The 17,772-nt window shown below is 42.5% G+C and overlaps 1 protein-coding gene across 2 annotated transcripts in view; it reads right to left on the minus strand.

Moving 5' to 3' along the window:
- The window catches only part of LOC109431135 (uncharacterized), a 30,930-nt gene extending 20,277 nt beyond the window's left edge, over positions 1-10,653 (minus strand). The window contains exon 1 of one of the 2 annotated variants that reach the window (XM_019707327.3): positions 10,140-10,653. The gene's annotated coding sequence lies outside the window, so the exon portion shown is untranslated. Of the gene's footprint in view, positions 1-9,179; positions 9,698-10,139 lie in introns of those variants that run through there. The other variant, XM_062843759.1, reaches the window with a different exon arrangement.
- Positions 10,654-17,772: the final 7,119 nt, after the last annotated feature.

Below are 17,772 nucleotides of genomic sequence, written 5' to 3' on the forward strand. Positions count from 1 at the left end.
TGTATGAGCAGGCTTGATAACTCTCATCAAAATCGAAAGAGTTTTGCAGTATGCTCTAGAGCGGTGTTTTGCTTTTGCCTCGTCACAAGTTAGCGAACGAACCCCAAACAGAGAGGCAATAAAATTTGAGCCAGGAAGAGTGGAACGAAAAAAGAGCCGATGATGATTTCTGATAAAAGAGTGCGATTTTTGCCTCGAGAGTCTTTCTTTATATGGGAGTGGAACTCGCGAGAGCTTTTTGAGTGTGAGTGGACGGGAGAAACACAACAAGCAATTATGAGTATTCGACGAACTCCTCGCCGTGCGACAAGCTCTCGCTCGGTGTTGTTGAGGATTTGCGTTGTGATTTCTGAGTTTTATTTTTTTCTCTTCAGAAAATCACCGAAATCGCTTCCTCATTTTCTCGCGAGGGAGTTTCTGTCAAGCCTGATGTATGAGTTCAACACTATTCTTTCTGTATTTGCATTTAGGGGAGTTTTCTCCCCTTTTCTCTTGTGAACTTTCTTTCGACCACAACCGAATCATATGCGATTGACGAAATTTATCTTTGATGTAAAGTCATCTTTAACTGGACTGGACACTGTATAGGTTCGTCTGCGGGTTCGCTTTTTCACTTAACTTATATTTGTATCGAACTTGACAGTTTTCTCATGAGTTGTTATGTATTTCAAACTTTAGTCAAACTTGAGCCTCCATATTGCAATAACGGTTAAGCACGCTGTAATGATACTTATGTAACTCGTCGCCCACTTCATGCAACTACATTAGTGGTCTAATAACACTTATCGCGCTCGGCATAGTTCAATTATGCCGCTCAAAGTGTTGCCACAAATAATGCTTAGTTTGCAAAACCTGGTTATCTGGCTGGGGGAGATTAAGCTTCAACTGTTAATGCAATCAGAGACTATTCAGACGTAGACGTGGGCAATCATATATATGAAGGGTTATCCAAAACGCTCTGGAGAATTCCCAAAGCGCATTCTAATAAGGCTAGAAAGCCTAAGATGCTATTAACAGGAGGGAAATTACAAGATAGTATAACATTATATGGTAATGTAAAACAATACAACATAACAAAAGAGAACCATTCCAAAACCATTTGATTAAATGTGCTAGTAGTGAAATTACAATTAAAAACAATAACGGTACATTTATTGTTTGAAACCTTACAATGTACGGTATATTAAAACCCACGTATCACTATTTAGAACAATTCATTTACAATAAAATGTATGGTTTTGCAAAAATACATATATGGAGAAAAATTTTTTTTTTTGATTTTCGTATAAGTGTGGGCCACCGTACTGCAAAGTAATCACCATTTTGAATGCCGCCTTCAAAGTGCTATGCCAAATCGTCTTCCGTCATCTGCCACCTAAAACGAAAGAGTTCGTGGTAAGTTATTAAGCCGGCTTCATCGACAGCCGGTGGACAACGGTCTAAATTTTCGCCGTACGGCAAATCCTCCAGAAATGCCGTGGATACCAGGCCCCAAAGCCCTACCTGTTCATCGGCTTCAAGGTGCAATACGACACTATCGACGGCACAGAGTTATGGGAAATCAAAGACGAAAATGGCATGGAAACTGATAATGCTGCTTAAGAATAACCTCCGCCTTTTGGCACACTTTATTTCATGATTAAAAACCTAATTCAGTAGTCCTATATGGGGTCTCCAGTTAGCCTAGTGGTTAAGGCTATGGATCGCCAATCCGGAGACGGCGGGTTCGATTCCCGTGATGGTCGAGAAAATTTTCTCGACTCCCTGGGCATAGTGTACTTGCCTCACAACATACAAATTCATGCAATGGCAGGCAAAGAAAGCCCTTCAATTAATAACTGTGGAAGTGCTCAAAGAACACTAAGTTGAAGCGAGGCAGGCCAAGTCCCAGTGCGGACGTAGAGCCATAAAGAAGAAGAAGAAGAAAATATGGCGTCAAAATGATGAAAAATTGGTAGGCAAATTCACCGCTACGTAGCGATAGTGTGCTGTCGACCTTCGCCACAACTTGGCGTTGAACAGTTCCGATGGACAGCAAAGTAACTGAGAATAAAATATGAACATGAATTATTTAGTCCACAGTTTGAGCAGCATTCAAAAATAACGGTTTTCAAATATAATGCATTATTTCAGCAAAGATGATTCGCGGCGAACAAAAAGTCGAATATGATGTTGAATACGACAACAAAGTGGAATTTTTGGAAATATTCCAGAATAATTCATTCCGGAATGAATCTTTGGAAGAATTCTCGAAGGAGTTCTTGAAGCAACGAGAAATGCAAGAAGGAATCATTGGACAAATTGATGGAAATCATAGAGCGAATCATTGGAGGAGTCCCTGAACAAACTAAACTAAAGCAGTCCTTGAAGGAATACGTAAAATAATGTTTTGAGGAGATCCTTATACAATCTTTTGAGAAATTCTTGAAGCAGCTCTAGACAGAATACTGGAACAACTTTTCGGTGAAGTTATCGAAGAAAACCTTGAAGCTCGTCCGGAAATCGCTGGAGGAATGCTTGAGAGAAACCTTGGTGAGATTTCTGAAGAAAAACTTGTAGGACTTCTGCTGCAACCAGATGCACCCGCACCAAGAGCAGCAGCAAGTGGAGAAGATCAGTAGCCTGGACGCCGAGAGTGTACTAGGTATGGATGGAAGGCAGAGCGGCGCAAGGATCGTCGCTACCATTCGAGCTGCGGTTCCCAGTTATTCTACCGAAAAAGCATTCGGTGACCAACAAACTGTTACAGTAGCACAACGAGTTGCCCACGGGGATGTGGACACCGCAGTCAACGAAATTCAGCAGCCTTTCTACATCCAGAACCTGCGAGCGGACATGAAGAAGATCGGGAGATCCTGCGTCTGTGTCACCGGAGACGTGGAATACAGTGGGTTACTGACTGTTACGGTCGACCGAAGATCAGAGAAGAGGCCTCTTCTCTGGCATATGCCTTACTGTAGTTACTAAGTTTTCTTATGTACAATTTACTGGTACTGAATAGCACTCTCTCTCTCTCTCTTTTCATGCAGGGTATAAAAAAGTGGCATGAGAAAACTGCATGAAGAAAGATATTAGTGTGTTGCCATATACTCATATACTAAGGTAATGAACTAACGGATTTTCGCATGGAACCTTCAATGTGTTGGTGATCTTTTACCTTTAGATGGAAATGACGCTTGCAACGTCAGATTGATCAAAGTAGAGAACAAGGAAGAATTGACTATTCATACGCCTTTCATTAGTATCTCAGCAAAACGAATGTCGAAAATTAGCAATGAACCGTATAAATTGCTGAGATCCTCAATACTCCAACGCACGGTGCCAAAAAATATAAAATAACAGGACCAACACCTGTCAAATTTGATTACTGCTGGACCTTGTTTTCAAATTTTATTGAAGAGCGAAAGAGAAAGTATTTCGCCATGAGGTGGTCTATGAACCTCTATGAACTATGAACGTTTCACTGGAAGAAAACCGAATCTGTTGGAGATACGGTTGTGTGTCTCGAAAGTGATATGCCCATTCCTAACGTTCAGCGTCGAATGTGGGATCTCAAATCTGAAGCGGGCGTTTATGTTGAGTAGTGCGAACAAGCACAAGGCTCTCATTTTGAGTGGAGCAGGGATAATCTGGGTGAAACACAGCCATGAACGTGGAGGACTCGAGGAGAACCTGCAAACACTTGAAGGTTTCGAATGACGTGTGCTGAGGACGATTTCCAGCGATGTACAGGAGAACAGTGTGTGACGGCGAAGGATGAACCACGAGCTCGCTATACTCTACGACGAACCCAGCATCCAGAAAGTGGCCAAAGCCGGAAGGATTCGATGGGCAGGGCGTGTTGCAATCCTGCAAAGTTGGTGTACGCTTAATGGCGGAGCCAGCATCTTCTTTTTTCTTTCTTACTCTGCTAAACATAGACAAGAAAAAAAAATAGAGGCAGTGTGCCTCCTCTTACATCCCGCTCTTTCCCTAAACATACGGCGAGTGAGTAAGAAAAAAAAGCTTATGATTCAGCTGGCACAAGCATGCGTGAAGTGCATGGTGGACCAGGTGGATCATGATTTGGGAGAATTCAGTGCAATCGAGAATGGAGAGAGGCCGAGTACACTATAACCTCTTTTTATGCATGTTGCTTTTATGCACTGCATAAAAAGCGGGATACAGGGGCCCATGGCGTAGTGACTACACGTTCACTTCATAAGAGGATGTTCATGGGTTCAATCCCAGCCCCGGCACATGCAATTTTTCGTCAGTTGCTCTTCCACCCGAGAACGACTGGTACCTGACCCTCTTCTGAGCATATGCTCAGACGGATCCGTAAATTTGGATAACGGCAACCCATAATAGACCCCCAATCGGACTGGAAATGGAACAAGAGTCACACATCAACATCCACGTGCTAATCATTCTACCATGATAGGGTAGAAAGTGACAGCAGCGCAAAGGCAACCAGTTCGATATTGTAGAATCAGAATAGAATACATTTAGGCGCTGTACAAAGCGTAAGTGCAGGTGCCAATTGGAATCGCTCACGCAGTGCCCTAGTGCACAAAAGAGCTGAAAATTAGGTTAAGTGATTGAAGAATAAAAAAAGAGGGAAAGCTACTCAGAACTAATATTTTGCATAAGAATATTTAATAACGACGGGGACTATTGCAAAGGCGGTTAGATGGTGTTTATATGGGGAGAGGAAAGGAAGATTACAGGGGCGTTGCAGTGGGGTACCAGGTGATCTCAGGGGAATTTTCGGGGGTTTTCGTAGGAGTTTACGGGCGTTTCGGAGCCTTTCAGATGCGTTACATGGGCTCCGAGGGGGTGTAAAGGAGATTTTGGAGGCATTTCAGGAAGCGTTACGGAATTTCCGAGGCTTTACGGAAGCGATACGCATGCGTTTTTAGGGGTTTAGAAGCCTCTCTGGTGCGTTATATGGGGCCCGAGGGGGTTTGAGCGGGATCTTGTGGCATTTCAGGAAGTTTCAGAAGATTTTGAAAGACCCCATCACATATATGTTTAAACGCCTCTGAAATATCCTATGATTTAAAGGTATTTTTAAAAACCCCTGATACGACCCTGATCTAAAATGCCGCGAAACGTCCCTAAAACCTCCGTAATCCCATTGAAACACCCTTGAATTAATCATAATCAATTTGAAAAGCCTCTGAAACCCTTTGGACGCTTTCTATACCTCCTGGAACGTACATGAAGACCCCTTAAACTCCTCTGAAATACTATCAAACGCCCCTTAAACTTCTAAGAATGCCCTTAAAATATTCGTAGAATACGCTAAAACTCTCTCAAAAGACTCTGAAATACATTGAAACGCCCCTCAAACCCCTTTCAACGCCCTCTAAAGGCTCTTGAGATCCCTTCAATTGCACTTAAAGCCCCTTGAAACGTCCCTGAAATCCCTTGATACTGTTGAAATGCCCCTGAATTCCTCGTAATCCCATTAACCGCCAACAAATACTGAAGGGTAGCCCTTAAAAGTCTCTTCAATTCCCCTGAAACAACCCCTTCAAACGCCTTGGAACCCCCTTTTTTGGGCTCATTGGGAACTTTCTGCAAACCCCCTTAGCTCCATCTCGATTTCCCAGGAGCAAGATCTGTTCTTGCGAGCTAGATTCCTTCATGAAACCCAAACTTAATTTATGCATAAATGTCCCTCTTTTTATGCCTTTTTTAATTTATGCAGTCCCTGCCATGTGCATAAAAAGGTTCCAGTGTTCTTAATGAACGGGTTGACCCTGAGGTCTCCAGAAGTAATCCCTAAAAGAACTCCACGGCCTTACATAATGAATGGACATGGACAGCCTCTAAGACATGTATAAAATCTTGCATTAAAAATGCAATACTAGCACGACGTCTGAACGGCTGCAATTTCATACTTGGGACCCATATGACTTCTCGACAACTTCTCTGAGCCATTCTAGAATCTAGAACGTCTAGAATAATGAACCAGACATGTCAAAAAGCCCTACATAAAATGCATGAAGGGCGTTTCAAGGGGACTCAGAAGGGTACTAGGAGGTCATAGAGGCGTTTCTGGGCATCCAAGGCCATTCCAGGGGGTATCAGGAGATCTCAGGAGTGTGACAAGGATGTCCCAGAGAGTTTCAGACGGTACCAGGTCTCAGGGAAATTTCGGGAGGTCTTAGAGGCATTCAGGGGGCCTCAAGGGTTTCCAAGGGGTCGCAGTAGCACTGCAGTGGGTTCTGAAGGATCTCAAAGGATTCTAGGGGAGTTTCAGAGTCTCAGGAGTGTTGCAAGCTGTCTCAGAGGTGTTACAGGGGGTCCCAGGAGGTCTCAAGCGAGCCAGGAAGGGTGTTTCATGGGATCTCAGTGACATTGCAGAGGGATTTAGGGGGTTTCAGGGGAGTTTCAGAGAGTCTCAGAGTGTACTAGGAGGTCACAGGGGGCTTCAGTAGGTTCAGGGAGTTTCAAAGGCATACCTGCAGGACTTAGAAACGTTTCACGGGGCTCCAGGGAATCTCAGAGGTGATTCAGGGAGTCTCTAAGAAATTCCTTCAAACATCCTTGACCTCAACTCAAATGCCTAGATTCGCGAATGAAGTTTCCTCAACATAGTCTTGACTTAATTTATACATAATGTTCCATATTATATGCCCCTTTTAAGGACAAACGTCTTGAAATCCCGCTTCAACCGTACATCAGAACTTCAAACGCACAAATCTCAAGAAGCAAGCTTCACACAACAGTGTATTTCATTATTCTGTTCTTGCTCACTCGTAACAAGCTTAAAATAAGATCAGGTGCGCTGGTTTTTTTTACAAAGAAATTTGAGCCCTTGAAATCGTGAGTAGGTGCCAAAGTCGGCCATTGTGGTAGCCATTTTGGGTTTCTAACAAGTCTGTCCTTAATTCATGCAACCTCACCCCCAACCTATGGCTTAAAAAGAAGTTCCAGCCAATATATTACTTTCATGTAGCAGTGGCATTGCCTACCAAATTTTACAGCAATTGAGAAATTCACGACTTCTGAATAACTTTGCTGGAGACATAAACTTTGTCGGTGATCTGGATCATGAGATAAAACAATTCAAAAAGTAAACACCAGCGCCACGTAGTGCTGGAATCACGTATCACACTTTCCATTTCTATTCGAGAATCAAAAGCTTTCTGTATAAATTTATTGAAAACAAGAACTTTCTTTTCTTTTTAATATGTCAAACATTTTGTATGTTCCAAGCTCAATTACGCCATACGATGCTGGGTCATAAGGCGATGGATCGTAACACCGAATGGTATTACGGGTCAAAACATTTGTTACATAAATACGACAAAATTGTTACCTAATGTGTTACATATTCTAAATTTGTGCGTTCTTTGTGTACTATTTGTAATTAAATCGATAAATGTTTTCCTAATTTGCATCTACATTTATAGTGCTCAGGTCAATTATAGACTTTTGAAATGCAATAGTACTTTAGTGGTGAACTTTCAGTCCAGTTCGGGCAACGATTAAGCAGTAGAGCTATAACACGTTCCTTGTAGCACGGACATCGAATTATTGAGTTCAAGTAATGAATCCCGAAACGATGGCCCAAATAAGATTGGAATTGCTAGATCAAAACAAGCTATGGACGCAGTAACTAGACTGTGAAGAAGAAGGTATCAGCCAAATGAAATACTATTCCAGGATTGACTGAAGAACTCAAACAAATCAAAGAAACCCGACCTCCTGTGAACGGAACATGCTATCCAGGGCATAGTGTTGCATATGGTTAATTTGTGATGTTGTCTTTTTGTGTATTTGTAGTGTTCTGTCATATTTTTTCGTAGCAGGGCGCGTCAAGCTAAAAATAAAATAGAACATTTGTAGGGCTCCATTTATATGGAGCTCATCTGAAAAATCCACTACATTGTTTCTATAGTAATACATGCAATAAAGGCGCGATTGCTTAGTCGTTAGTTAGTTTAGTTTAGTTTTGGCGTGAAAATAGTTCTTCGGCACCTTTTGTTGGAGTGGAAAGAGCTTCTTTACTTTTTTTATTTAGTTAGCAATGACTAACTAAAAGGCATGCAAACCGTCCACTAACAGGTACATCAAAATGGAGATGGTTTATAATGAAAACAGAATCAGGGGCCCAATAAGGATTAGAATTCCAAGACCAAAACATGCTATACACAGTAAAAATGACTGTAGACAAGAAGGCAATCAGCCAAATATAACATAATTCCAGGATTGACTAAAGGATCAAACCAATTACTTAAACCTCGTCTTCCTGTGATTAGGCTTTGTTATCCATTAGGGTATCAGGACAGCAGTTTTTGTCTAGTGTTGCATGTGTCAATTTGTGTCGTATATTATTTCAACATTTGCAGTGTTTCGTGTATTTTTATGTATGTCATATGGTTCTCAATGTGGAGCCCTAGCATTTGTAGGATTTCATGGTGTATTTTTTGTAACAATGATCGCTAGTTTTAAGCATTTTTTGTTAGATACAGTATTTGCCATTCAAGTCTGTTTCCAAATGCATGCAAGTTATGCTTTAAATGTGAAATGTAAAGGAAAACTATTCCAGACTTCGGAAAACAAAAGTAACTTATTTTCAAATGTGCATGGATGATCATTGAAATTGAAAAGCACGTTTAAATACATAGGAAAACTATAGCTAAAATTCTTCATAATAATGTGAATTTTGTATGAAGTTAGCGCACCAACAATAGGTTGTTTTTTGTTCCAGGTGAACGACCGGAAATATGTTGATCGGAGGGAGTTTTGCACACTCTCAGTCTTGAAAATTAAACGATTTATTTTATTCTACCCGACGTTTCGGCCATAGGAGGCCTTCTTCAAGCAAATATATACCACTTACCATGGCCGAAACGTAGGGTGAAATAAAATAAATCGTTTAACTTTCAAGACTGAGAGCGCCAAATAGGCTTTTTTTGTCTTAATATTTGGTCATTATTATATCACAGTTGATTATTATATTATTCATACAGACCAGACTGTAACCTCCATATCCACTACATGGGCTTGCATGAGCAAATAACAACAGCCAGGCTTGCTTTGATCAGTCTTCTCCATAGTTACCCGCAGTAGTTTTCTCCCTCAAATAACACATAGCAGGCCACGGTCTTCCACACCACACATGTACTAAATAAAGGCTAATCCTCCACAAATGGAAACTCATAATCCGCAGTTTATTTTACCTTTTCCTTTCAAGACACCATAACCACACACTTCGAGACAGGTTTTGCACTGCGGTCTGCCCATTAAAAGGTCCCAATTCCGCGCCAAGGTAGATCATTCTCTAGGTATTGCGTATCGAAACTAGTGTTAATCCATTACCGATGTACCTATTCATGGGCACTAATCGCGAAAAAAAAAAGAAAACAAAAACAAACTTGTCACCATTTTTTGGAAAATCGTCCCCTCCAAAAGCGATAACCAGCAGCGCACACACTAGAGTATTTCATTCACCAACTTGTTTTGGCCACCATTTTTCCCCCATTCACGAGATATGAGGTGCGCTACCTTCACTATACACACTACACCGCTAAGCTGAATTACTGCCAGGACCGATGCCTGACTACACTGTAGCAATGAACTTTTCCTCAGGTGCATTGAATTGTTGATGATTCGTCGTCCCTCTCGGCCTGTTCGGTGCTGCTCGGTGGTTGTTGGGATTTACATAATTTCCTGCACCCCCACTTCCCCTGTCTCCCAGTCACCCGCCCACCCCCGCACTCCGTCGTTTTCCACTCACGCTCGCACGCACACGAGATTCGTCTTCGTCATATTTTCCATCGCAGGATGTCATGGAAAGGAAAAAACTTCTCTGCAAAAGACACTCGCGGGTTGCTTGGATATTTGCGGACACTGATAAATTTTACGCAAAAAAGTCCATTTTTCACCGTTTCGAGCACACCTGCCCTGCTCTTCGTCCCTTTTTTCCACGAAAAAGAAAAAAACTACAATCCCTTGAAAAACACTAGCTCACACACTCGAGCGAGGGGGACCAGGACCCTTCATCGTCTTTGCACTCTCGGTGGAGGCCATTGAAAGCGCACACGGAAATTCTCCTCCCACCACCACTAACCTCTTCACCCCCTGCAGGAAAACGGAGATCTAAGCAAGCGAGGTGCACTCTTTCCTTCGACTCAGCCTACCTGGATTCATTTTCATTGCTTCCTTCCTGACTTCCGTCGCGGGCACTAGAACCGACGACGACCGTCGCCGAGGCTGCAAAGTGCTCTGCTGCTGATTCTTCCAGTGCTTCTTCTTCCGATGGTGCTGCCACAACACTCAATCACCATCACCATCGTCCTCCTTTGCGAGACACTTCCTTGCACCACCGTCGTCACACAATCGTCACGATCGCGGTGGCCTACTGTGCACTACCCCCGGGGAAGTTGTAGCACACACAGGATCGACTCCCCAAATCCGCGAAATGGTTCAGGTACTTGCTTTCGTCCCGGACCGTCACCGTCGTCACCGTACCGACGAGGAACCTCTTGCCTTTGGGTCGTACGTGAGGAGTCGCGAGAAAACGAGAAAATGGAGTCGTCCGATGGAAAGTCGAGTTTTTCCTCCTCCTTGGACACTGGTGGTTGTGTTGTGTGTGAAAAGTGTGTGCGCGGAACGCGGGTGAAATGCGCAGGGTTTTGTGTGGGAAATATTGCGACTTGTGCGATCGGTGGTGATTGTGTCATCGCCGTGTGCGTGTATGGGGTGGTTGATGGCTGGTTGTGTGCGTGAGCATGTGCTGCGATGGATTGCTTTTCCTTCTAAAGCTTTCAGTACACGCTTTGCCAATATGTGCAAATATTTGGCTATTTGACGTATCAGACGTTAGCAGACGTTTGCCGTTTGGCTATTATTTGTCAATGGTCAGTACACGTATGACAAACAATTGGCAAACTCACATTTGCACATGTTTGCCACTCGAGTACTGATCGGAGTTGCAAACATGACCAAATATTTGCTATATTACCTTACTTGAAAAGTGCTCAATTTGAAATATTAGCAAATATTCGCCGTGACAAAGTTGGGCAAATATTTGCACAACAATGTTATTGCAAATTTATTTGGTCAGTACACGCATGCCAAATAAATTTGTCAAATTTTCCCAAATATTTGCACATTTGGCAAAGCGTGTACTGAAGGCTTAACAGTGGGAAATTTCGGAAGGATTAGGGGTTGATTGGGTGATGTTTTGCGACTGCGGGGGAGTTTTATGGCAGTAGTGAAAAGGATAAAACTGTCAAAGCAGAAACGAGGGGTGCGTTTTGAAGGATCTGACAACAAAATGCGCCCGGCTCTATATAAAAGTTGGTTATTCCATCAATTCGAATTGATCGTTCGAGAAATACGGTCTACGTCACCATACTCTGTGAATGAAATTGCGTTTCTTCACGGGATGGTCGCTGAATGTTTTGTCTATTACATGCGTTTTTTTTACGACTAGAATCACTTGGCATGATACGGGACCTCGCGTCGCGATGCAGGCGACTTGCTCCGCCAAAGCTCCTGCTCCACTCCTCAATGAGGCAGCATCATACAACTGCCCAACTCGTCATGATGCTTACTGTTATCGACGCTTGCTAGGGGAAGGACACCCAAGGGGAATGTCACTAATCTTTGTGTTTCGAGTTTAAGCTCCATCGTATTTCTCATTGTTGTTTGGCTCATTTTATTTTCCTCCAAACAATGGGGGAATAATCTACTCAACAGACACCTGAACAGAAAGGTCCAGGTAGTGCAAGGTAAAGATAGCCTCCTGCAAAAAAGGGGAGAGCCAGGACTACTCTTTCCTCGACCCTCTAAACAACATTTCCAAACCCTGCGTCTCTCCGGAACCACCAAGAAGACTTTGTTTAAGAAAGTGGCTAGTGCATATCACACCCTCACGATTAGCTAGGAAGCCTACAGCAACGATAGTAACGAATATTAATGATTCGCTTTGGGGAGTCCACTAAAGCTCAGCCAGTTTCCCGATCGACTCCGCTCCGTTCCGACTAAAGGTACTTTTTGTACTGACATTAGCCAGATCGACATTTAGCATGGCCAGTGTCTCTTGCAGGACATGTTTCCACTGGTTCATGAAACGGCTTCCCCATTCCACGACCCAAGCATTGAAGTCACTCGCTATTACCACCGGCCTTCGCCTTGTCAGCACGGTTATCATACAGTCCAGCATTTGTGTGAACTGCTCGATCGACTACCGCGGAGGCACATAACAGCTAGAGAAGAAGACCGTTGGGTACTCGTTTAGGTGCGCTATGATGGGGATATCCGTCCCCCACTCAGAAACCGCCTGGCAACGCAGTAGCTGAGCTGCCCCACAGTGGCCATGACTACCTGTGTCCCTGCCGGCCCCTTCCGTAGTCGGACGGCTGCGGTGGCCACCTGCATGTCGCACTGTTGTGGCAATGCCGTGACGAGCTCTTCCGCTTCGGTGACCTCGTCTAGGGTTTTCACCTTCATAGTCGACTCTTGCGTAAGAGCCCTCACCTTTACCCCTTCGCCAAGGACCTCTTCCACCAAACTTTTGCAGGCGGCGCCCTTGCGTTCTTTATCGCGATCGCGCTTCAGCTCCAGGATCATCTCACCTGCGCACGACCAGTTCCACGAGCTTGGACGTCCGAGTACTTAGACTGTTGTTTTGTTGACGAGCGTTTCGCTTTTCTTGCGCTTGGCAGCTACGTTTTTACGCCTTTTTGGCGTCCCTGACTTCCTCGACCTGCGGCTATTCCTTCTTCCTCTTCCGCTCGACTTTCGTCCAAGGGGGGTCCTCCCCTGTTTCACCCTACTCTGTGGTTGCTGAGAGTTTAACAACGGTTGTCACCCCCTTTTCCCTTCCATTCGGGACAGGCCAGCCTTTTCAGGTCTACCCTTCCCAGCTTTCCAAGACGCCTGGCTGGGATCCGAGTTGCCGGCATTACTGCCGACACAGGCAAGGCTCTGCTTCCGTCGGTAAGTATCCCAGACTCCGGAGCACTTCTGTAATTTTTCGCTTTCATACCCGTCCTGCTTGTTATAGTCCATATAAACTTTTCCGCAGCAGGCATACACAAGGTCACGACTGTCCCGATTAGCGAAACGTGTTCGTTCGTTTGGGCAACTGACAACTGATCAAAGTGCGCTAGACACACGCAACTGATGAAAATTAAAAAAAAAGGTGTGCAAGCTTCATCACGGTCATGATCACGGTTGGAGCCTAAATCAGGGGTTCTCAAACTTTTTCAGCTTGCGACCCACTTTTGATTGTCATAGAATTTGGCGACCCACCAGCACGTTTTTGCATAACATAAGTCATTTTAAGAAACTCGGACTGGCTTTGAGACATTTCTACGCTTTCACAGGTTTTGATAACCGCACGATTTTTTAAATATTTTTTATTTGGAGTGCTCTTATCGTTTCTTTTTTATTTTGGAAAAGTCAGTGAGCTGCCCAAAAGATCAGTTTCAGTACACTCTTTGTCTTACGAATTTGAGATAAGTTTCAACGTTTCTATTATAAATTTATGCAGTCCGGTTCCATGCAACACTAAAAGAAATTACAGATTGTATGTGTTCTATTATACATTTTGGAAATACATTAGTGACCCGATTTTGTCAGCCCCTTTTCGAAACACATGTTTTGCTCTCTGCAAAAACTTAAACAGTATTTCAAACTTTTTATCACTGTATGTTCTGCATCTCAGTTTTAGGTTGATGATAAACAAAAATAAATTAATTAAAATTTGACTGTAAGATAATGAGAGCAAAAAGTTTGTCGCTAAATGGGGCTGACAAAATCGGGTCCTTACTGTAATGAAAACATAGAATTTATACAAAGACTTTGAAAACATACTGATTTTTCACGCTTCTGCAAAACTTTATTGATTGATTGATTTATCTCTATAATAAGGCTTTCAGCCCTTGGCTGGTTCGTCTCTTTTGTGCAAAACTTTAAAAAATTTCCTCAAACTTCAAAGAAATGTAATTATCTATATAGCGTTAAAATTTCAATTCCATATTCACGGCATGTAGGTTAACACCAAATCCTCGAGCAGTCGCGTCTTCGGCCACCCTCAGCGACACCCTGCACACGCTGTGTACCACAAGCGAGCTTTTTTCATAGTGCGTATACTCAGTACACGGCGCGACCGCTCCCGGGTTAATATTAAAGTACTGCTGGGTTGTCAGATCAGTCCTCTTGAAATGTTTATTCAGATCCTTTATAAATAATTATTTCACTTCTATTTTATTGAAATATTTTTTCCAGGGATGGAGACGAACCAGCCTTAGGCTGAAAATCTCGCTAATAAAGGAAAACAAACTTCTCCGCTGTTTTAATTTCTAAAATTTATTGATATTAAGCAGAAGTTACCGAAGTTCGGTGAAAATAAACAGAAAATTCGGTACAGATTATTATTCGTTGGTTTCTCGCCGAAATTTGGCAATTTCTTCCGCTGATTTTTGGTATTTTTCTGAAATTGCTGAATTCGGCGTGTAAATCTATCTGAAGATAGAAACTGCAAGCATGAACTTCAACTGTTTTTTTTTTTCAGAACACAAGGTCAATACACGCCAGACCAAGACCTTATTGCAAATTTTTGAATTGAATTTAGGAGAAACCTCATTTCTAGAACGATTTCTCAAAAGAGTATTCGAAAATTATAAAATGACTAAAAATATTATTTGACATAAGTTTATTAAAACATTAATTACAATATCACTGAAGCCTTCGCGACCCACTAAATATTAGCCCGCGACCCACCTGTGGGTCGCGACCCATAGTTTGAGAAACGCTGCCGTAGACCAATGTTGCATACCATCGCATCGAATCTATTCAACGTAACTAAGTAAGTTCTTGAATATTCACGCTAGTTTACTTCCAATTGCAGAAACATGCACTGCCTAGAGTGCGTAATAGAGTCAACACATCATTTATAGTGCTAGTAATCCACGAGTTATGGTCAAAATTGTCAAGGCGGCTGGCATATTAGGCCAAGGAACGGTACACATACCCTAGATAAGAAATAAATGACAAAAGTAGTTTGACTCTTGAAGCGATCGGTTGTTTTACTGCCCGCTAATAGGTTACGGGCCTGCCCGAGTTGTTCTAGCAATCGATCAAGATGGTGAAGAATTTTTTTTCTAGCCCGAAGAAAATTTCGGAAAATCTCTTCAAGAATTCTACCGTTTACCTAGAGGTCGAGGAAGAAATCGAAGCAGCCTCTGAAAATTATCCAGTATTTGAAAAACTCTTCGGAAGAGCTCCCAATGTGATTCGATCGAATAAAGGGGATGAGCACCAGAACGAAACTCTGGATCGTTATTGTCGTCGACAGGGGATCATCCAGCAGTTCAGCACAGCGTACACCCCGTAACAGAACAAAGTTTTAAAGCGTAAGAATCTCTCACTAGTGGAGATGACCCGCTGCATGATCCTGGACGCATAGTTACCAAATAAGAATTGGGCCGATGCAGTGAATACGGCCACATACGTGCAAAACCGTTTGCCAACGAAGCCTACACTGTCAATCCCTTACAAGATCTGGACTGTAGAAAAGCCTGATCTCTGCCACCTCAAGATATTTGTGTCGTGACCCGACCACGGACCTGACAGATAAGGGAATGCCGGAATCTTTGATGGCCAGCTTGATAAAAAGCCTTCAAAATTTCCTTAAAAATTTGCTTCTAATTTTACTTTATTTTCTTTTCTCCCATCTATCTCCTATGAAATCTGTCACAAAACTGAATGGTCTTTTCCCTGTTAAATCTACGCCTACTAAATTTTTCAACCATTCAAATAATATTCGTTCATGGTTATCTCATTCTCTACAATTTGGCTTGTATGGAATCCATGGAAGTAGCGTTCGAAGTTTCAAGCGAAATCCAATAATAAGTTGTTCGTGGACTACTCGGTTCATATCCATTTCCTGAAATTTCTCCGATGAACCCGCTGTTACAGTACCCGAACGAGCTGATGACGATGCCCTATTCCGGTTGATCCCACGAGCGATGAAGAGTGGACCGGCGATAATTGCAGTGTGGACGATTTCCACAGCTTGGAGACGACCAGGACGAAACCATTCGGTCATCGAGCAGAATCTGCCTCTGGCTAACGAAGGGCAAAATGAGATTAGTGACACACCCGACGTTCGTCGATCCAGCCCTGCGACCGAAGAGATCGCACCACAGCGATTTATGACTGTCCAGAAGTACTGCGAGCCCCGTTGGTTCGAAGAAGCTACGAAGGTTGCAAGTGGGTGTACAAGAGGAGGATGCCCGGATAAAAAATTACCATTCTTTACATGGTAAATATTATTAACAAATGACTGGTTTTATTGTTCACAATAAAACACATAGTAGATATATTGTTACTTTTTACAATAGAAATCAAGCCCATATAGTTCGTACAATAAGTGAACATTAGCTTTATTAGTGACTGATTGATTCGATTGTTTTTCAATAGTTCTATAATAATTTAAAGTTACTATCAGTAAAAATTAATTTAAGTTGTTTTTAAATAGTTGCAAAAGTGCCTGCAAAGTTCTCATGGACTTTTTATTAAAAAAGAGTTTATTCCTCAATTACACCTAAAAACAATTTGTAACAAATGAATAACAATAACGCAGACAGACGTTCTAGCTCGAACAAATTTATTCAAATTTTCTATGTAAATTTTCACTAGTGACACCCTGAGACGAGACTCGCGAAGACGGTCTTCTTTTTCTCCAGTTTGTTATTTTTTTCTTCTTCCTATCTGTGTTGACATTATGTTTTGGGCTGGTGGTTCAAACACGTACGTGACCGCATCACCTCGCATGCAGTGTGATTGAATCCCATTCACGCACAAAATCATGTTGAGGTGAAATTTTGCATCGCCAACCATCGCCAAGCTAAGTAATCATTGGAGTATTTTGTGTTCAATTTATTTTTGACACTACAGGAGAAGAAAATGCTGCTCGGAGTGAATTTTGGCTTCAGAATTTATCTCGAATAGCAATACTTTCCTCATTTTAGGTAACGTAATCAAACGGGCTACAACTGACAGCTCAGTTGAGCTACACTTGACGTTGCTTTTTTTCCTCTTCGCGAGTCTCGTCTCAGGTGACACCTAGGCAACCGATTGCCACAGTGCAGTCGCGTGCAGTTGACAGTTTGAGAAACCACGTGCTTCCAGCCGCTTACTTACCACCCAATTCACCACCCACCGAAAAATAAAATCAAAACAAACACTGTCAAAATCATTCCTACATTTGCGTCACATTCACAAAGATTTCCCAATGCGAGTGAAGTTCATCCAAATGCAGTTTTATTCAAACAAATCTATGTAAAATAAAAGTAATAATGTGTAAAATATTTTACAAGAGTCCTGCGCTAATTTGTGCAAAAGATTTAAGACATTAAATAAAAGTCATTTACTCTGCACAAATTATGTGGAAACATTATTAGCGTGCAACATGTGCGGTCTTTTCCCGCCATCCGGCTGGAAGACGACCGTGGTGACAGTTGATGGTCGCAACCTGTCGCAACGCACATGTGAGGCAGCGATTGAATATGAACGTCGCTAACGCCATCTGTTCGCTGATTGCCACTTGGCAATTTGTGGCGGCCATGTTTTTTACACAAGCTGCTGAGTCAAACTTGAACGTCTGTCTGCGACAATAAGTATTATTGTTGCTTGGTTCATGTTTGTATAATCAAATACAAAATCACTTGACACATTTTTTATAGTTTTCGTTTTAAATTTGAGTACAGTAGATGTTTCGGTTATCGAATGTTATTTGCTAAAACTGACAGACGTCAA

This window comes from Aedes albopictus, chromosome 1, assembly GCF_035046485.1.
Source record: "Aedes albopictus strain Foshan chromosome 1, AalbF5, whole genome shotgun sequence".
Lineage (NCBI taxonomy): Eukaryota > Metazoa > Arthropoda > Insecta > Diptera > Culicidae > Aedes > Aedes albopictus.